At 37.5% G+C, this 15593-nt stretch overlaps 1 protein-coding gene across 1 annotated transcript in view; it reads right to left on the reverse strand.

The window, feature by feature from the left end:
- The window catches only part of PLA2G4A (phospholipase A2 group IVA), a 163083-nt gene extending 152014 nt beyond the window's left edge, over positions 1 to 11069 (reverse strand). Inside the window, exon 1 of the mRNA XM_070473935.1 lies at positions 10963 to 11069. The gene's annotated coding sequence lies outside the window, so the exon portion shown is untranslated. The remainder of the gene's footprint in view (positions 1 to 10962) is intronic.
- Between the last annotated feature and the right edge of the window lie 4524 nt (positions 11070 to 15593).

Here is a 15593-nt window from a genome sequence, read left to right on the forward strand (position 1 = left end):
AGGATGGCTCCTGGAAACAGGTAAAGGCACTGAAGTATAGAAATAGGTAAAGTCTCTGAAGTAGAGAACCAGGCCTACCAGTTGGCTAGGCCCAAAATCCAAGAGTTTAAAAGAACAAAGACTCAGTCCTTGCCAATCAGATGCTGGAAATCAAGTTAATTTGTGACTACTCCCTACTAGTTAATAATTACCCTAGAAAAAAGGATGTGTATTCTACAAGCTCATGAATTTCTATGTCTTTTTGTTTAAGGTGTTTTGTTTTGTTTGCTGTGTGTATTTGGTGGTTTATTTTAAGGATTTCTAGATTTTCTTTCACTCTTTAAAGATTTCACTCTTTCTAGATTTCTTTCACTCCTGCTGAAACAGAACAAAACAAAACAAAACTCTCCAGAAAAACTTAAGGCCATTCTGGCTTCTCTAGGCTTGCTCCTAGCATTTAAACATAGCTGGAGAAAAACCACCTAACCTGGCAAACTGGTTTTTAATCTTAGGTTCACTTTCTCAAATCTCAAGAGGCGTTCTCACGACTACACATCATCTTTCTAAATTGTTCTGGGGCCCTTGTATGCCAACACTAGAAAGACTTTCTTCTCCCCTTCCAGTCTCTCACCTGACCCCATCCTCACTCTTGGCTGTGACCTCATTTCCCTTCACTGAAAAAGCAGAAGGTGGCAGGCGGAAGTTCCCCATCTTCCCACCAGTGACTCTGCAAACTCCTCTGCCAGGCACTCGGGTTCTCCTTCCCCCTGTCATGAAGGAGGCAGAGTTCCTTCTCCTGTTGTGACCCATGGGTGGCTTCTAAACACAAAATCCCTCTGTTTTCCTCAGGTACTTCCCTCTAATGGCCATGCCTTTCTTTTCTAAGTTATCAAACTTTACTTTCTACTAGATCATCTGATTGGCAAACTTTGTTAGTCTCCCCCTAACCATGTTTTCCCTTCATGTTTCCACTTTAAAAAAAATAGTAGGAATACACCACTTGCTTTAACAATTATGGTTACTATTAGAATACCAATAAATTACCAAATAAAGCTGAAAAAAAATCCCTTCCGACCTGTTTTCCAGTATCGAAGATTGCCTTCTGCCTGGATGTTTTTCCACCCCCTTCTTCCACCAGTGAACATGTCTGGTGTTTCTCAAAAGACAAACTAAACTCCCACTTCTGTACTCTGTGACCACGTCAGTACCAAAGATGCCCCAGCATAACTTCTCAAGTTTCTGCCAAGAGTATGTCTCCATTTTTATGTTGTGATTCATGGACAGATTTCTTGAAAGGGCCATTTGCTCACAGTGTATCTATCCATGTCCTCAGAGTCCTTACCTCCCATCCCCTCTCCCATCTTATTGAATTCCCACCACTTCACTGGAACTGCTCTTATTAAGACCACTAATGACTTCCATAAAATTAAAAGACGCTTACTCCTTGGAAGGAAAATTATGACCAACCTAGATAGCAAGTTAAAAAGCAGAGACATTACTTTGCCAACAAAGGTCCGTCTAGTCAAGGCTATGGTTTTTCCCAGTGGTCATGCATGGATGTAAGAGTTGGAATAAGGAAAGCTGAGTGCCAAAAAATTGATGCTTTTGAACTGTGGTGTTGGAGAAGACTCTTGAAAGTCCCTTGGACTGCAAGGAGATCCAACCGGTCCATCCTAAAGGAGATCAGTCCTGGGTGTTCATTAGAAGAACTGATGTTGAAGCTGGAACTCCAATACTTTGGCCACCTGATGCGAAGAGTTGACTCATTTGAAAAGACCCTGATGCTGGGAGGGATTGGGGGCAGGAGGAGAAGGGGATGACAGAGGATGAGATGGCTGGATGGCATCACTGACTTGATGGACATGGGTTTGGGTAGACTCCGGGAGTTGGTGATGGACAGGGAGGCCTGGCATGCTGCGATTCATGGGGTCGCAAAGAGTTGGACACGACTGAGCAACTGAACTGAACTGAACTGAATGACTTCCAAGTTTTCAAATGTGGTTGTCAACTTCCCCATCCTGTTTCTCTGGAACCACTGTGCTTCCTTGGTTCCATGACATCATTCTAACTACTGGTTTTCCATTGGATTTCTTGGTTGTTCCTTTGCAGGCTTATTTGCAAATGCTGTTCTCTGTCTGAAGCTCCCATCTGAGCTCCACCACCCTCAATCCCTTCCCTTTTCATGCCTGGCTTCTCAACCCTCACATCCCAGTTTAAATTTTACCTCCCCAGGAAACCTTTCCTTCACCTCCCCAGGTTAGCCTGTATTAATAAAGTCCATTTGCTCCTCTTATTATTTATCATTTGCCTAATTATTATCTCTCTCTTCCAGAAGGAATTAGCTCTTTATTCAGGTATGTCATAAACATAGCACAGTACCTAGCATGTAGTTAGTATTAATTGAAACATACTGAATTCATTAAGGAAAAAATGTGCATAGCCCAGAGATCAAACATTCCTGGATAATACCAGCATCTGCCTTTTTTTCCCCTTGACCAGCAGGTAAAATTCTTAAGTGAAAAAGAGAGTACAGACTATCTAAGATGCTTTCTCTAATACCTCTTCTTCTTCTAAGAATTAAAAAAAGGTATATATTTCCTACTCTTTTCTTAGGCATGTTACACATATTAATGAATGTGTGTGTGTGTGCTAAGTCACTTCAATCCTGTCCGACTCTTTGCCACCCCATGGGCTGTAGCCTACCAGGCTCCAGCTCTTCCCAGGAATTCTCCAGAGAAGAATACTGGAGTGGGTTGCCATGCCCTCCTCCAGGGGATTGTCCCAACCCAGGGATCAAATCATATTCATGAACAGTATCTAGAAATTCTTTTCTTCACAGAAAATTATAATTTCTACAAGAGTCCTCTTTTCATTGTGACAATAGCTCATAAGGTATTAACCAACTAAGCCAATTTATCAATTTAACACATAATTTAAGCAGACAGTAAAATTTTCTGCAAACACTGAATGAGTCTCACAAAACTGATTCTTTTATTGCTTTTCAACCCCTCTGACAACAGAGGGGTCATTAGTGATAAAAATAAGAAAAAAATCTCATATAAACACTGTGAACTTTTATACATTTTAAATATAAACCCCTGGTTGTCACTGCCTCAAAAAATAAGTACCACACATCTTAATATTTTGCAACTAACTTTTTAATTAAGAAATCTTTTTAAATTAGAATTTTTGCTGTGAGAAATCATCCCAAAATATGTTAAGAGCATACTTATCAATGATATAATGATATTCTGAAGTTACATTTGAACATGAATTCCCATTCACACTGAAAGCAATGATTTTGAAAACTATTCCACGAACTATAGAAATTCCCTAAAATTGTCTCTTTGAGATCTAAGTTCATATAACCTCAACCAGTTTTAAACTCATCTGCCACTTCTTCATGACAGTTGCATGGAAAAAATGTTGATACCTGTAAGAGGTAGATAATAACAGGGATTGATGGATACTAAGAAATCTTAATTAAAAATGCAGGAATCTAGTATATCCTCATAACCATATGCATCTCTAGATACTTTCCCCCAGGATGCTGTTCTAGAAATTCTTACTTAATTGCTCTGAGTTACTTTCCTTACTGGACAGGTGGTGCTAGTGGTAAAGAATCTGCCTGCTAATGCAGGAGACACAAGAGACATGAGTTTGATCCCTGGGTGGGGAAGAACCCCTGGAGAAGGAAATGGCAACTCCCTCCAGTATTCTTGCCTGGAAAATTCCATGGACAGAGGAGCTTAGCAGGCTACAGTCCATGGGGTTGCAAAGAGTTGGACACAACTGAGCACGTATACACACATTCACTCTCACATAATATTGTGTCATAATACTCACATAATATTGCATCAACTACATATAAAAAGACCACAAAATGGGCTACCTTTTTGTTTCAAGAAATAAAAAATGAGCACCTGGGGACATTCTGGCATTCCAGTGGTTAAGACTCCAACGCTTCCACTGCTGAAGGAATCAGTTTGATTCCTGATTGGGGAATTAAGATACAGCATGCCAAGAAGAGGCTGAAGAAAACTTACAGATACCATTTATCTCCCCTTAAACAATCCCAGGCAGACACTGTCTCTTCTACAATTACAAGTGCAAGAATCTTGCAAGAATACATAAAGGGTCTAACATCTCAATTTACTGCTGAGGTATGGCACTCAACTTACTTCTTTTGTTGAAGCTGTGGACATAAAAGTATGGGGCAAATAGGAAGCGCATCAGTTTACTGACCAAAATTCAGGAGCTACCTGCTGACCTAACTCGTCAAGTGCAGCTTCATCTAGCAGTCAAACATGATCTGCTGTGTATTATTTATGATGGTTTTATATATATATGTGTGTAATAATAAGCCACTCTATAACTAAAGTTGATTTTTACTCCAGAAAAAAAAAAAAAATCTAGTTTAGGTAAGCTACTGAGTTGTTTGGAAAGGTAACATAATGATGAGTTTTTCATACAAATGATAAATCCAAAGTCAGAGTAACTATTTTGATACAAATGCTTTAAGCTAACCACCAATGTTAATAAGGCCAAAGAACTATAGGTTCTGCAGGTTGTACTCAGAATATTCTAAAAGAATGCTCTATTACCAAATAAAAGTAAAACCTTCGGTAGAATTAGTGTTTTTTGCACAACTCATAATATGTCTATTTTGTATTTTTGGATTAAACTGCATATACCTTATTTTCTCAAAGTAGTATATATCTCTATACAATGCTAAATAGTTACAAAGTAAGAAATTATAAATTATATAATACTTCTTGAGTCTTCCCTGGCAGTCCAGTGGTTAAGACTCTGTGCTTCCAATGCAAGGGGTTCAAGTTCAATCCCTAGTCAGGAAAACAAGATTCCACATGCCCTGCGGTACCTCAGGCAAAAATAAATTAATTAAATGGGAAAAAAAAGGGAAAAAAATTTTTTTAATTAAAAAGGAGCTAATTCAACAAATAAATAAATCATATACTACTTCTTCAATCATTCTTCAATGTTTATGCAACTTCCTCTATTATGTCAATCAGTAATCCCATTATAAGAACAGAATAGTTAATAGGGGAACGGGCGGGATGTGTACTTTCTAGTTCTCCCCCTATAATTTTTCTGATGTTAACACAAACAGGAAGAGGTTGACAGCCTTAAATAACATCCATCAAAACTGGAAATATAAACCAATCAATTAGTCAATTGAAGCACACAAAATACATCAAAATGAAAATCATAAGACTTGGATACTAAATAAGCTAGAGCAAGTCCCCAACATATGAACTAGTTCTATTCCAAGAGCATATGCATAAGTCCAACAAAGTTAGCCTAGGTACCCAATTAATACAAGTGACTATATAGTACTGTACTGTAACGGGTTTCTATGAATAATATTTGTCACACAAATAATATATACATAAAAAACCAACACAAAATAAAGAAAACATTTTAAATCTTACCGTATAGTACTTTGAGATGTACGGTAGTATGGTATAACAGCTGACATATAGGGACTGTGAAATATGTTCTCATCTTTGCAAGTTCACAACTTGAAGGTTTGTATATAAGAGACTTACGGTATTTAACTGTCCAACAACACCTCTTTCACATTTGTAAAATGTGAATATCTACTCTGCTAATTTACATGGTTATTATGTAAACAAAGTTTTTAAGCAATCTCTTTATAAACCAAAAAATGCTATGCAAACAAAAGGTATTATTGTCCCTCTGATATTTTGTTTCAAACTAGGTAATCAGAAAACAGCTTGTAAATTAAATAAAATGAAAAACAAAGCTCAGTGTTATAAAAATTAGGTTTTCATATTATGGAAGACCGAAATCACACATATTATGGAAGACCGAAATCACACATATTATGGATATTTGCTTTCTAACTCAAAACAGACTATTACCTAAAACGCATAAACTTCCCTGCAGACCTCAGAAGTCAAGCAAATGAAGAAGATTAAGGAAAAGGGAGCAGTTGATTTACAAGTGCACTCTCCTCCCTGTGAAAAGGGAAAGGAAGGGAAACGAGTGCAACGTGGTCTCAGCCCTTCATCTTTGACTCAGTGGTTACTAAACTCTGCCAGGGATCACCTACAGACGATTGCTGAGCTTCACTAAAGCTATTGCAACTCATTCAATAAGCAATCAAACTGGTGGTGCAGCTTCATAAATTGGCTTATGGAGAGCACTGAGTTATTTAAGCTTATTTTATATTTGTATGATGAAGAAATAAATTATATTTTCAAAGAGTGTTCTAAGGGTGGACCAGGAATCAAAGAGAATCCAAAAATAAGTGAGAATCACACACTGGCAAGGGTATGAGAATCACACACTGGCAAGGGTAGCAAAATTTGGGCACATCTCTTTTTCTCAGGTGTGTGGTGGGATCAAAAGACAGCAACAACATCAGCTCTGTTGTACTGTTTCCTTTGGAAAGAACTCCAGAACCAACTCTTTGGTTCTCCCAACTGTCACTGCTCTAGCGGCAAAGGAGTAGAAGATGAATGGCTAAAGCTTAAATTCATTGTCTCTAAGTTGGTTCTTGACAAACATGGACACCGTTTTTCTTACAGAGCCTTTAGAAAGAATCATCTGTAACCTTAGTCCTATCTCCTTCTTCTCTGCATTAAGCAAATCTGGACATTCCTAAAGCTGTGGGAGATTCTACAAAAGTTTTGGCCCTCTTCTCGGAAACCTCTTCTACTTCCCTGATTTTGTAGAAAATGACAGTCTGTGAGAATAAAAATAACCTGCCTTCATTTTTCTATGCATCTCACCCACATTTTAAGAAAAGTTATCAGGAAACAATATGAACAATTCTCTAAACTCGAAAAAAGTAATGTTTACAGAATTTCTATATCCATTTCAAAATTTGGCCTTTAATGTTAAGACCCCTAACACTCTTCAGAATTATTGAGGACCTGAAAGGGCCTTTGATTATATAAGTTATATCCATTGATATTTACCATGTTAGAAATTAAAACTGAAAAAAATGATTTAAAAATTATATTAAAAGAGGCAATTCATAAACACAGACACAGAAGAGGCTGCCATGAAAACTGTTCAACCTTATTTCTGAAAGAAATGCAAATTTAAATAAAGAAACCATTTTCATATAACAATTGTTTCAGTTTTTTTGATTTTCTGTTATTTGTTCTGTTTCAATATTAACATCATGTTGGCTTAGGGAAATTATACTCATGCTATTTATAAATGGATACAATATTTATCAACAGAAAGATGACAAAAATAATGACTAGCACTCCCCAATATTTTGCTGAATATTTTTTAAATCCTCTAGATACTCAATAAATATTACTAATCTTTTACAGTTGACAAAAGAACATTTTGATAAAGCTTTTGACTTAACGATCTCACCTGTCCTTAAGGGAACTTCTAATAGAACTTGAAAAATACATTTTAAGAATCTATCCAGGACTTCCCCGGTGGCACAGGAGATAAGAATCCAGCTACCAACGCAGGGGAGACTGGTTCGATCCCTGTCCAGAAGATTCCACATGGCACAGAGCAACTAAGCTGGTGCGCCATGACTGCTGAAGCCCCAGTGCAGCAACTACTGAGCCCTCATGCTCCGGAGCCTGTGCTCCACAACGAGAGAAGCCCCGCCAATGAGAAGCCCAAACCCTGCAACGAAGTGCCCTGCTCGCTGCAACTAGAGAAAGCTGGCACACAGCAATGAAGACCCAGCACAACCGAAAATAAAGAAATAAATGAATAAATTCTAAAAAATCTATCCAAATGAAATAAACAAACATTTATATTCAGAGGTCCTGAGTGAAACACTGTTAAGAACAGCAGAAAAATGTAATCCATATAAAGATCTAGCAATTTATAATCAGCCAACACAGAATTTCCATCGACAAAAAATTAGATCTTAGATCCATACTCTCCGGCTCATGGCTAGATTGCCATCACTTGCATAGTGCCTGACACGTAGGAGGGCTCAGTAATATTTGTTTATTATATGAATGAATATTAAAGGAAAACTAAAGACTATAAAAAATTTCATGATTGAGAAGCATGTTACAAAACAGCATGAACAGCACGTTAAATTAATTAAACACGGATGTCACTAGACCAAGGTGACCCTAATGCCACCACAACCTGCATCAGCAAACCAAAATCTAAGCCAGTAAATGCCTCAAAGTTACAAAATCAAAAACTAAGGACAATCATTCAGAAACAGCCTACTAAGCTTTAAGCTGTAGCCAATCAATAAATTCCTTACTCTGCTTCTGCTCTGCTTCCTCTATAAAATCCCTCCCTCATATAGTCAGTGAAGCACCCCCAACCACTTCTGGTTGGACACTGCCTCACGCTGATGACTTTTTCTTCAAATAAACTAAAAAAATTTTAATATGCCTCAGTTTATCTTTTAACAAGTGTGATCACAACTTTGTGAAACATACATATGAATGAATGTATTATAGAAAAATGTCTAGAAATATAAAGAGATGTATATACTTGAATTCCTTGTCTCTATGCTGATGCATGCTAGTTACTCAATAAATATTTCTGATTGAATAAATGATATTTTAAAAGTAGTTACCCCTTAGGGGACTATATGTACAGCTTTCCTTTTCTTCTTTGTAATTTCTATATTTGACAAGATTTAACCAATAAGCATGAATTATCTTTGCAATAAATAAGAATATGATAAAACATAATTATGCTGGGAAATGTCATTAAGAATTTTGGAGCAAAAGTTGCAAATATAGACTTCCTACAATCTACTAAGAAAATAACATGTATCTTACTTCCCTATTATGTTTTACTGATTGCATTTGGCGATAAGAAATATCAGATGTTACAGAAAAATGGCAAGCTTAAGATTGTACAGCTCATTACTATTGGAGTGGAGTCTAGAATGTAGATCATTTGATTTCCAGGCAAGTAGTTTTTCCATTACACCAATTATTTAGAGTTCTGAAATACTAAGTGAATAAATGCAATATTTACTATAAGGCAGTTCTTTACTTATACGTGAAATAATTTGCTAATTATTTTATACTGTCAGAAAACTCCAAAATTCTAAGAAATACTATGTTTTCACATGACATGAATCATTTGGAGAATCTGAAATTCCTAAAGGTGTTTAAAAATTTGTGCATTTTACAGGAGCATATGTCATTATTTGAGGAAGGGGTCTATAGCTTTCATAAGATTTGTTAAAGGGTCTGGGAAAATAAAAAAGAAGTTGAGAATGACTAAAGCTTAACTCTGCAAGCAAGAGGAAGGAAAAAACTAATGGTAAATAAAAGGCATAAGAGAGGAAATGGAACCACAGCTAATTCTGCCTTCCTCTTTTTTATTCCTGGAACATATTTTTTTAATAAGCAAATGATTTGGTCTTTATGACTTTGCTTTCTAAGCAAACGCTAAGAATGATACTGATGGGTTAAAAACACAGGCAAATTACCTCTGTGGGATAAGCTTTATCAGGTACTGTTAGCAAGAAGCTGATAAATGTAGAATGTAAAAAAAAAAAAATTAACATTGCAAGTCACTTTTGAGATATTTTTCATTCACGTTTAATTGAGAAAAGGAAAATTATTAAACAAATTTCTTAGTTTCTTGTCCCATGAAATGTGCTTCCCCTACAGGAAGTTTGTAAAGCAGTTTTGAGCAAATGCAGATTAAACACTTCTCTGTGCATTTCACAATTATTGCTTAAATGAAAATTTAACTCTTTCTTTGCACAGTGAAAGAATCAAATACCTGTTGGTTAATCCCAATATTCAACTTGATCAGCAAGGTCTAGAGATATCTGGAATATAATTTCAAGACTCTAAAGCAAGATTTGTTTCATTACTCTTCCCTGCAAACATCTCTTAGGCCACAATTTCAAATTTGTGCAACAGAAATACATGTAAATCCATGGCTGATTCATGTCAATGTATGACCAAAACCACTACAATACTGTAAAGTAATTAGCCTCCAACTAATAAAAATAAATGAAAAAATAAATAAATAAAAACAAAAACAAACAAACAAACAAAAAGACAGAAATTCCCCTTGAACCCAAAAGTTTATACATGCAAATATCATAGCTTGAAATTGACATACATCCAAATGGTCTGCCTCCAGTACCTCCATCTCCCTTAGATGAGTAAGTGCTTATGTCATCAACCAACCTGAAGACCATTTCTTGTTTTACTTTTTGAGGTCATTTCTAAGACTAAAATGAGTACAATATAGGAGACTTAAATAAGTTAAACCACTATCATTTCAAATCCAAGTGGCTTTTTTATTTTTTTTTTTTAACAAATGCTTTCAATATGAAATTACTAAAATAGTGTTCACGCTCAAAACTTAACTTTCTTATTTGAGCAAATCTTTTCCACCTCTAGTTTCAAGCTCTGCCCTCCTGGCATGTCCAATAACTTAGAAGGACGAATCAGAAGGCCAGTCACTGTACGATTAGTTTTTCAATGTTGTCTGTCTATTCGCACAACACTGCCACACATTAAATACCCAGGTACGCTTTGCATAAGTGACAGAAATGACGGTGTTTCAATTAAACCTTAAATGAGTCGATAAATTCCTTCGCTAAAGATCCTCAGGGCTGTCAAAGGGCAGGTTGCAGGAGTATGGGCATTGGCCACCACCGGGTGGCCTCACGTGGAGGTCTAACTAGAGTCACCTCCCCGCGGTTCTGAACGTTAACTTTCTTTCCGGGCTGTAAATGAAGGAAACGCCTTATCTCGGACTCCACAGTGCATCTAGACCCCGGAAAGCAAACTGGCATTTGTTAGAAGGAAATTAAGGCCCCCCGATCTGTGTCTCATTGCAAAAGGCGGAGGACAGGCAGACTTTCGAGAGAGCGGGGACTCCTAGCCTTCCCTCCGTCCCTTCTTCCTTCCAAGGAAGGTAGAAACTAAAAGTCAGCGAGAGTGGGAAAGCGACCGGGAGCGAGCGGGGGTGGGGGTGGGGTGGGGGGAGAGTAAATAGATTGCTTACAGTTCCCAGAGTTAAATGAGATCCTTCTGGCTCCTAGTTTTCTGTCAGGATCCTTTCTTACCGGGACCACAGAAAAGTTCAAGTCTTATCCTTGGTAGGAGGGGCTAAAATGTGGGCCGGTTTCCTCTCGTCTTTGCAGACGCGTTAAGGTGGAATTAAAGAGGAAGCGCGGGAAAGCGCAGTTCTTGGAGGAGCTCACATCTTAAATGCAAATATTTACTTTTTAGAACTAGGAGTCTGAAGTCAGCCAACGCGCGCGCGCAAGTAAAATGTAAATTAACCAGTTCTAAATTTCATGGATGCTGTGTGTGCCTGTGTGTTTGAAAGTACTTTTTGTCCTTAAGTAGCTACTGCTTCCTCCTTTTTTTTCCTAAACAAGAACTCAATTGAAAAGATGAATAAGCCAGAGCATTTTTTTTTTCCTCTTTACAAAGGCAAAGTTTATAACGAACCTAAAGTATAGGCTATACATTTTGGAGATGAACTATTAGATCACTTTAAAAATGAAATCCATTTAAATATTTCCTCCTCAAACACCAAAGGCCAGTTAATAACCACGTGTTTGTAAATTTAAGATTAAAGACATACCAAAGAATGTAATACACATGTTGAGATTTAGGGGGGAAAAAAATCAAATCAGGTTAAATCAGAAATATGCAAAGTAAATTTAAATACCTGATGTCACAAAGAAGGTATATAGATTAAATTTATCCAAATTCTGTAAGAATCAATTAGTGTCTTTAAAGACTGACACATTCGTTTAATATATCTTGTTTTTCAAACACAGGATCTTCTAATTTGGTCTTTTTTAAATTTCTTTTTAATTGGAGGATAATTGCTTTACAGTGTTGTGTTGGCTTCTGCCATAAGTATACATATGTCCCCTCTCTCCTGAAACTTATTCCCACTGGCTACTGCATCCCACCTCGGAGGCTGTCACAGAATACCATGTTGAGCTCCCTCTGTTATACAGTAATTTGCTGTTAGCTGTCTACTTTACACATGGTATTATATATGTTTCAATGCTATTCTCTCAGTTCATCACACCTTGTCCTTCCCCACTGTGTCCATAAGCTTGTTCTTTATGTCTGCGTCTCTATTCCTTCACCACAGATAGGTTCATCACTACCAATTCTCTAGATTCCATATATGCGTTAATATATGAATTTTGTTGTTCTCTTTCTGACTTATTTCACTCTGTATAACAAGCTCTAGGTTTTATCTTTCATACTGAGCACACCCTTTTAAAACATTTTCAAAGAATATAACTTCTGCAGATGCCGTCATTAAATCTTCTGGATTATTTGCTTTCTGTAGCCCAAGATCCAACTCCTTTTTGTCTTGATTTTCTCCCATAAATTCAAACTGCTATATTATCACTCTCTCCTTCCTAAAAAAAAAAAAGGTCTGTGGTGGCTCAGAAAGTCAAGATCTTTTGCTTTCCAAAGAAGATTCTGAATTTCTGAAAGATTAAGCAAGCAAGGAACAGAGAGCACACTACCTTTTTTTTTTTTACCTTTTTCCCAAGGTAAAGAAAGAGTGTGTTTCACAGGGCACACATCCTAAGACTCTTGTGAAGAAAGGCTTCTTTGAAAAGCAGCTTCGTCATGCTCAGATCAGTTTGATAATAAAAGTTGTACCTCAGTATTTGGAGGGGATAGCCAACAGTGTGTAACCTGTTGAAGATAAAAGTTTTGTTTCTGTTGTTCAATCGCTTAGTCGTGTCTGACTCTGTGACCCATGGACTCCAGCACGCCAGGCTTCCCTGTCCTTCCCCATCTCCCAGAGTTTAGTCAAACTCATGTCCACTGAGTCGGTGATGTCATCCAACCATCCTGTCTTCTGTTGTCCCTTTCTCGACCTGCCTTCAATCTTTCCCAGCATCAGGGTCTCTTCTAAGAAGTCAACTCTTCACATCAGGTGGCCAAAGTATTGGAGTTTCAGCTTCAGCATCAGTCCTTCCAATGAATATTCAGGACTGATTTCCTTTAGGATTGACTGGTTGGATCTCCTTGCAGTCCAAGGGACTCTCAAGAATCTTCTCCAACACCACAGCTTGAAAGCATCAATTCTTTGGCACTCAGCCTTCTTTATGGTCCAACTCTCACATCCATACATCTTTAAAAACATTTAATCAAAAAGGTTTTGATTAAATGCTTTTAAAGCGAATTTCAGGCTATGTTATGATTAGGGTTAAAACATATGGGGAGGACTCCCTTGGTGGCCCAGTGGTTTGAAATGCCATGCTTCCACTGCAGAGGGCATGGTTTTGATCCCTTATTGGGGAGCTTCCACATACTACACAGTATGGCAAAACAAGCAAACAAAGTGTATGGGCAAATGAAGTAACTGACAAATAATTAATCTCAAAAATAAACAAGCAGCCCATGCAGCTCAATTCTAGAAAAATAAATGACCCAATCAAAAAATGGGCCAAAGAACTAAACAGACATTTCTCCAAAGAAGACATTCAGATGGCTAACAAACACATGAAAAGATGCTCAACATCAGTCATTATCAGAGAAATGCAAATCAAAACCACAATGAGGTACCATCTCACGCTGGTCAGAATGGCTGCTATCCAAAAGTCTACAAGCAATAAATGCTGGAGAGGGTGTGGAGGAAAGGGAACCCTCTTACACTGTTGGTAGGAAGGCAAATTAGTATAGCTTCTATGGAGAACAGTGTGGAGATTCCTTTAAAAACTGGAAATAGAATTGCCATGTGACCCAGCAATCCCATTACTGGGCATACACACTGAGGAAACCAGAATTGGAAGAGACACATGTACCCCAATGTTCATTGAAGCACTGTTTACAATAGCCAGGACATGGACGCAACCTAAATGGTCAGTGGCAGACGAATGGATGAGGAAGCTGTGGTACATATACACAATGGGATATTACTCAGCCATTAAAAAGAATACATTTTAATCAGTACTAATGAGGTGGATGAAACTGAAGCCTATTATACAGAGTGAAGTAAGTCAGAAAGAAAAACACCAATACAGTATATTAACGCATATATATGGAATTTGGAAAGATGGTAACGATGACCCTATATGCGAGACAGCAAAAGAGACACAGATGTAAAGAACAGATTTTTGGACTCTGTGGGAGAGGGCAAGGGTGGGATGCTTTGAGAAAATAGCACTGAAGCATGTATATTACCATATGTGAAACAGATCGCCAGTCCAGGTTCGATGCATGAGACAGGGTGCTCAGGGCTGGTGCACTGGGACGACCCAGAGGGATGGGATGGGGGAGGGAGGTGGGAGGGGGTTCAGGATGGAGGACACGTGTACACCTGTGGCTGATTCATGTGAATGTATGGCAAAACCCACTACTATATTGTAAAGTAATTAGCTTCCTATTAAAATACATAAATTAATTTTTTTTAATGTATGGGCAGATGTTCACATCTTTCCAGCCCTGCTAAATCAGGCTGACTTAGCGCCATCCCTATAGTGAATAATCTACTGCATGTATGTCTCTTCCTCTTTGGAACGGATGTCAGATCACCTCCCGTTGCCTACATTCTATTCAGTTTGGCTCCCTACCTATGATCTCATTGTTTACATAGACTCCTTGATGAGTGATGCCTATTCAAATTGGCTATCCTCGCTTTGTCCTAGTTCCTCCAAAAATATTTCCAACATTAGCCTACTAGTTCCAAGAATCTCCACCTTAGGTAATACAGCCCCTGCTTTCATAGCCTGTCTCAATATATAGGATGAATTAGGTGTGAAGACTGTTATTCATCCTATGTACTGGGCCTGCCCATCAAGACGATTTGTTAGAAGGAATACAGGTGGGCCCATCTGAAACTGAGCAATATTGTATGTAGCAGCCTCTTTAAGTCCAATCCCACCAATCATTAAGTTTCAGATCCTTTACCATTAATTATGAAAATTTTGAAAAATTTAGACTGAAGATAATAAGGTAATTTAATCACTAGATAAGTAAGAAAAAAGAACAGCCTAAGAACTTGCCAAATTAACTAAAAGAAAGTATTTACTTGTCAAAATTCATGGCTTAAAAAGCAGAAAAGAAAACTCTAATGTTTTCATGACTGATTTTTCTTCCTTTATGTGCAGTTGGTTTCTATTCTGTTTTTCACTACTTCTACTTCACCTTTCCTATATTCTAAGCACGTGAAAATGATCTGTCTCCCATGACCCTGGACTTGAGGAATTAGATACTATTTGATAGTTTTATCCATACACCCAATGAAAATTATTAGCCAACACAGGATGCTTTTAGAGAGACCTGAATAGAGGAATCTAATACAGATTGCAGATAGAACAGAGAAGGTTCTAAATTGTCAGCAGTTAACTAATTTACTTATAATAATATTTCCCTATCATATACTGCTTCACTTGGGTGTTCTAGTCCTTAATGCAACAATAGTGATAGTAAAACAATAAATTGGTATTGTCACTGTTTTTCTGCCTGTGAATATAATTAATGAGTCATTCCTCTCTTTATGTATTAACAAAATCAAGTTAATAAGACACCCCAATCAAAGAAAATGAAAGTAATTTCTAACCTGTGAATTTTTTTGGCATCCAGCTAATTAACTCTCATCTTTCATTCAGACTGCCACAGAAACTAATCTCCTAGCACAACTTT

This window comes from Odocoileus virginianus, chromosome 11 (genome assembly GCF_023699985.2).
Source record: "Odocoileus virginianus isolate 20LAN1187 ecotype Illinois chromosome 11, Ovbor_1.2, whole genome shotgun sequence".
Lineage (NCBI taxonomy): Eukaryota > Metazoa > Chordata > Mammalia > Artiodactyla > Cervidae > Odocoileus > Odocoileus virginianus.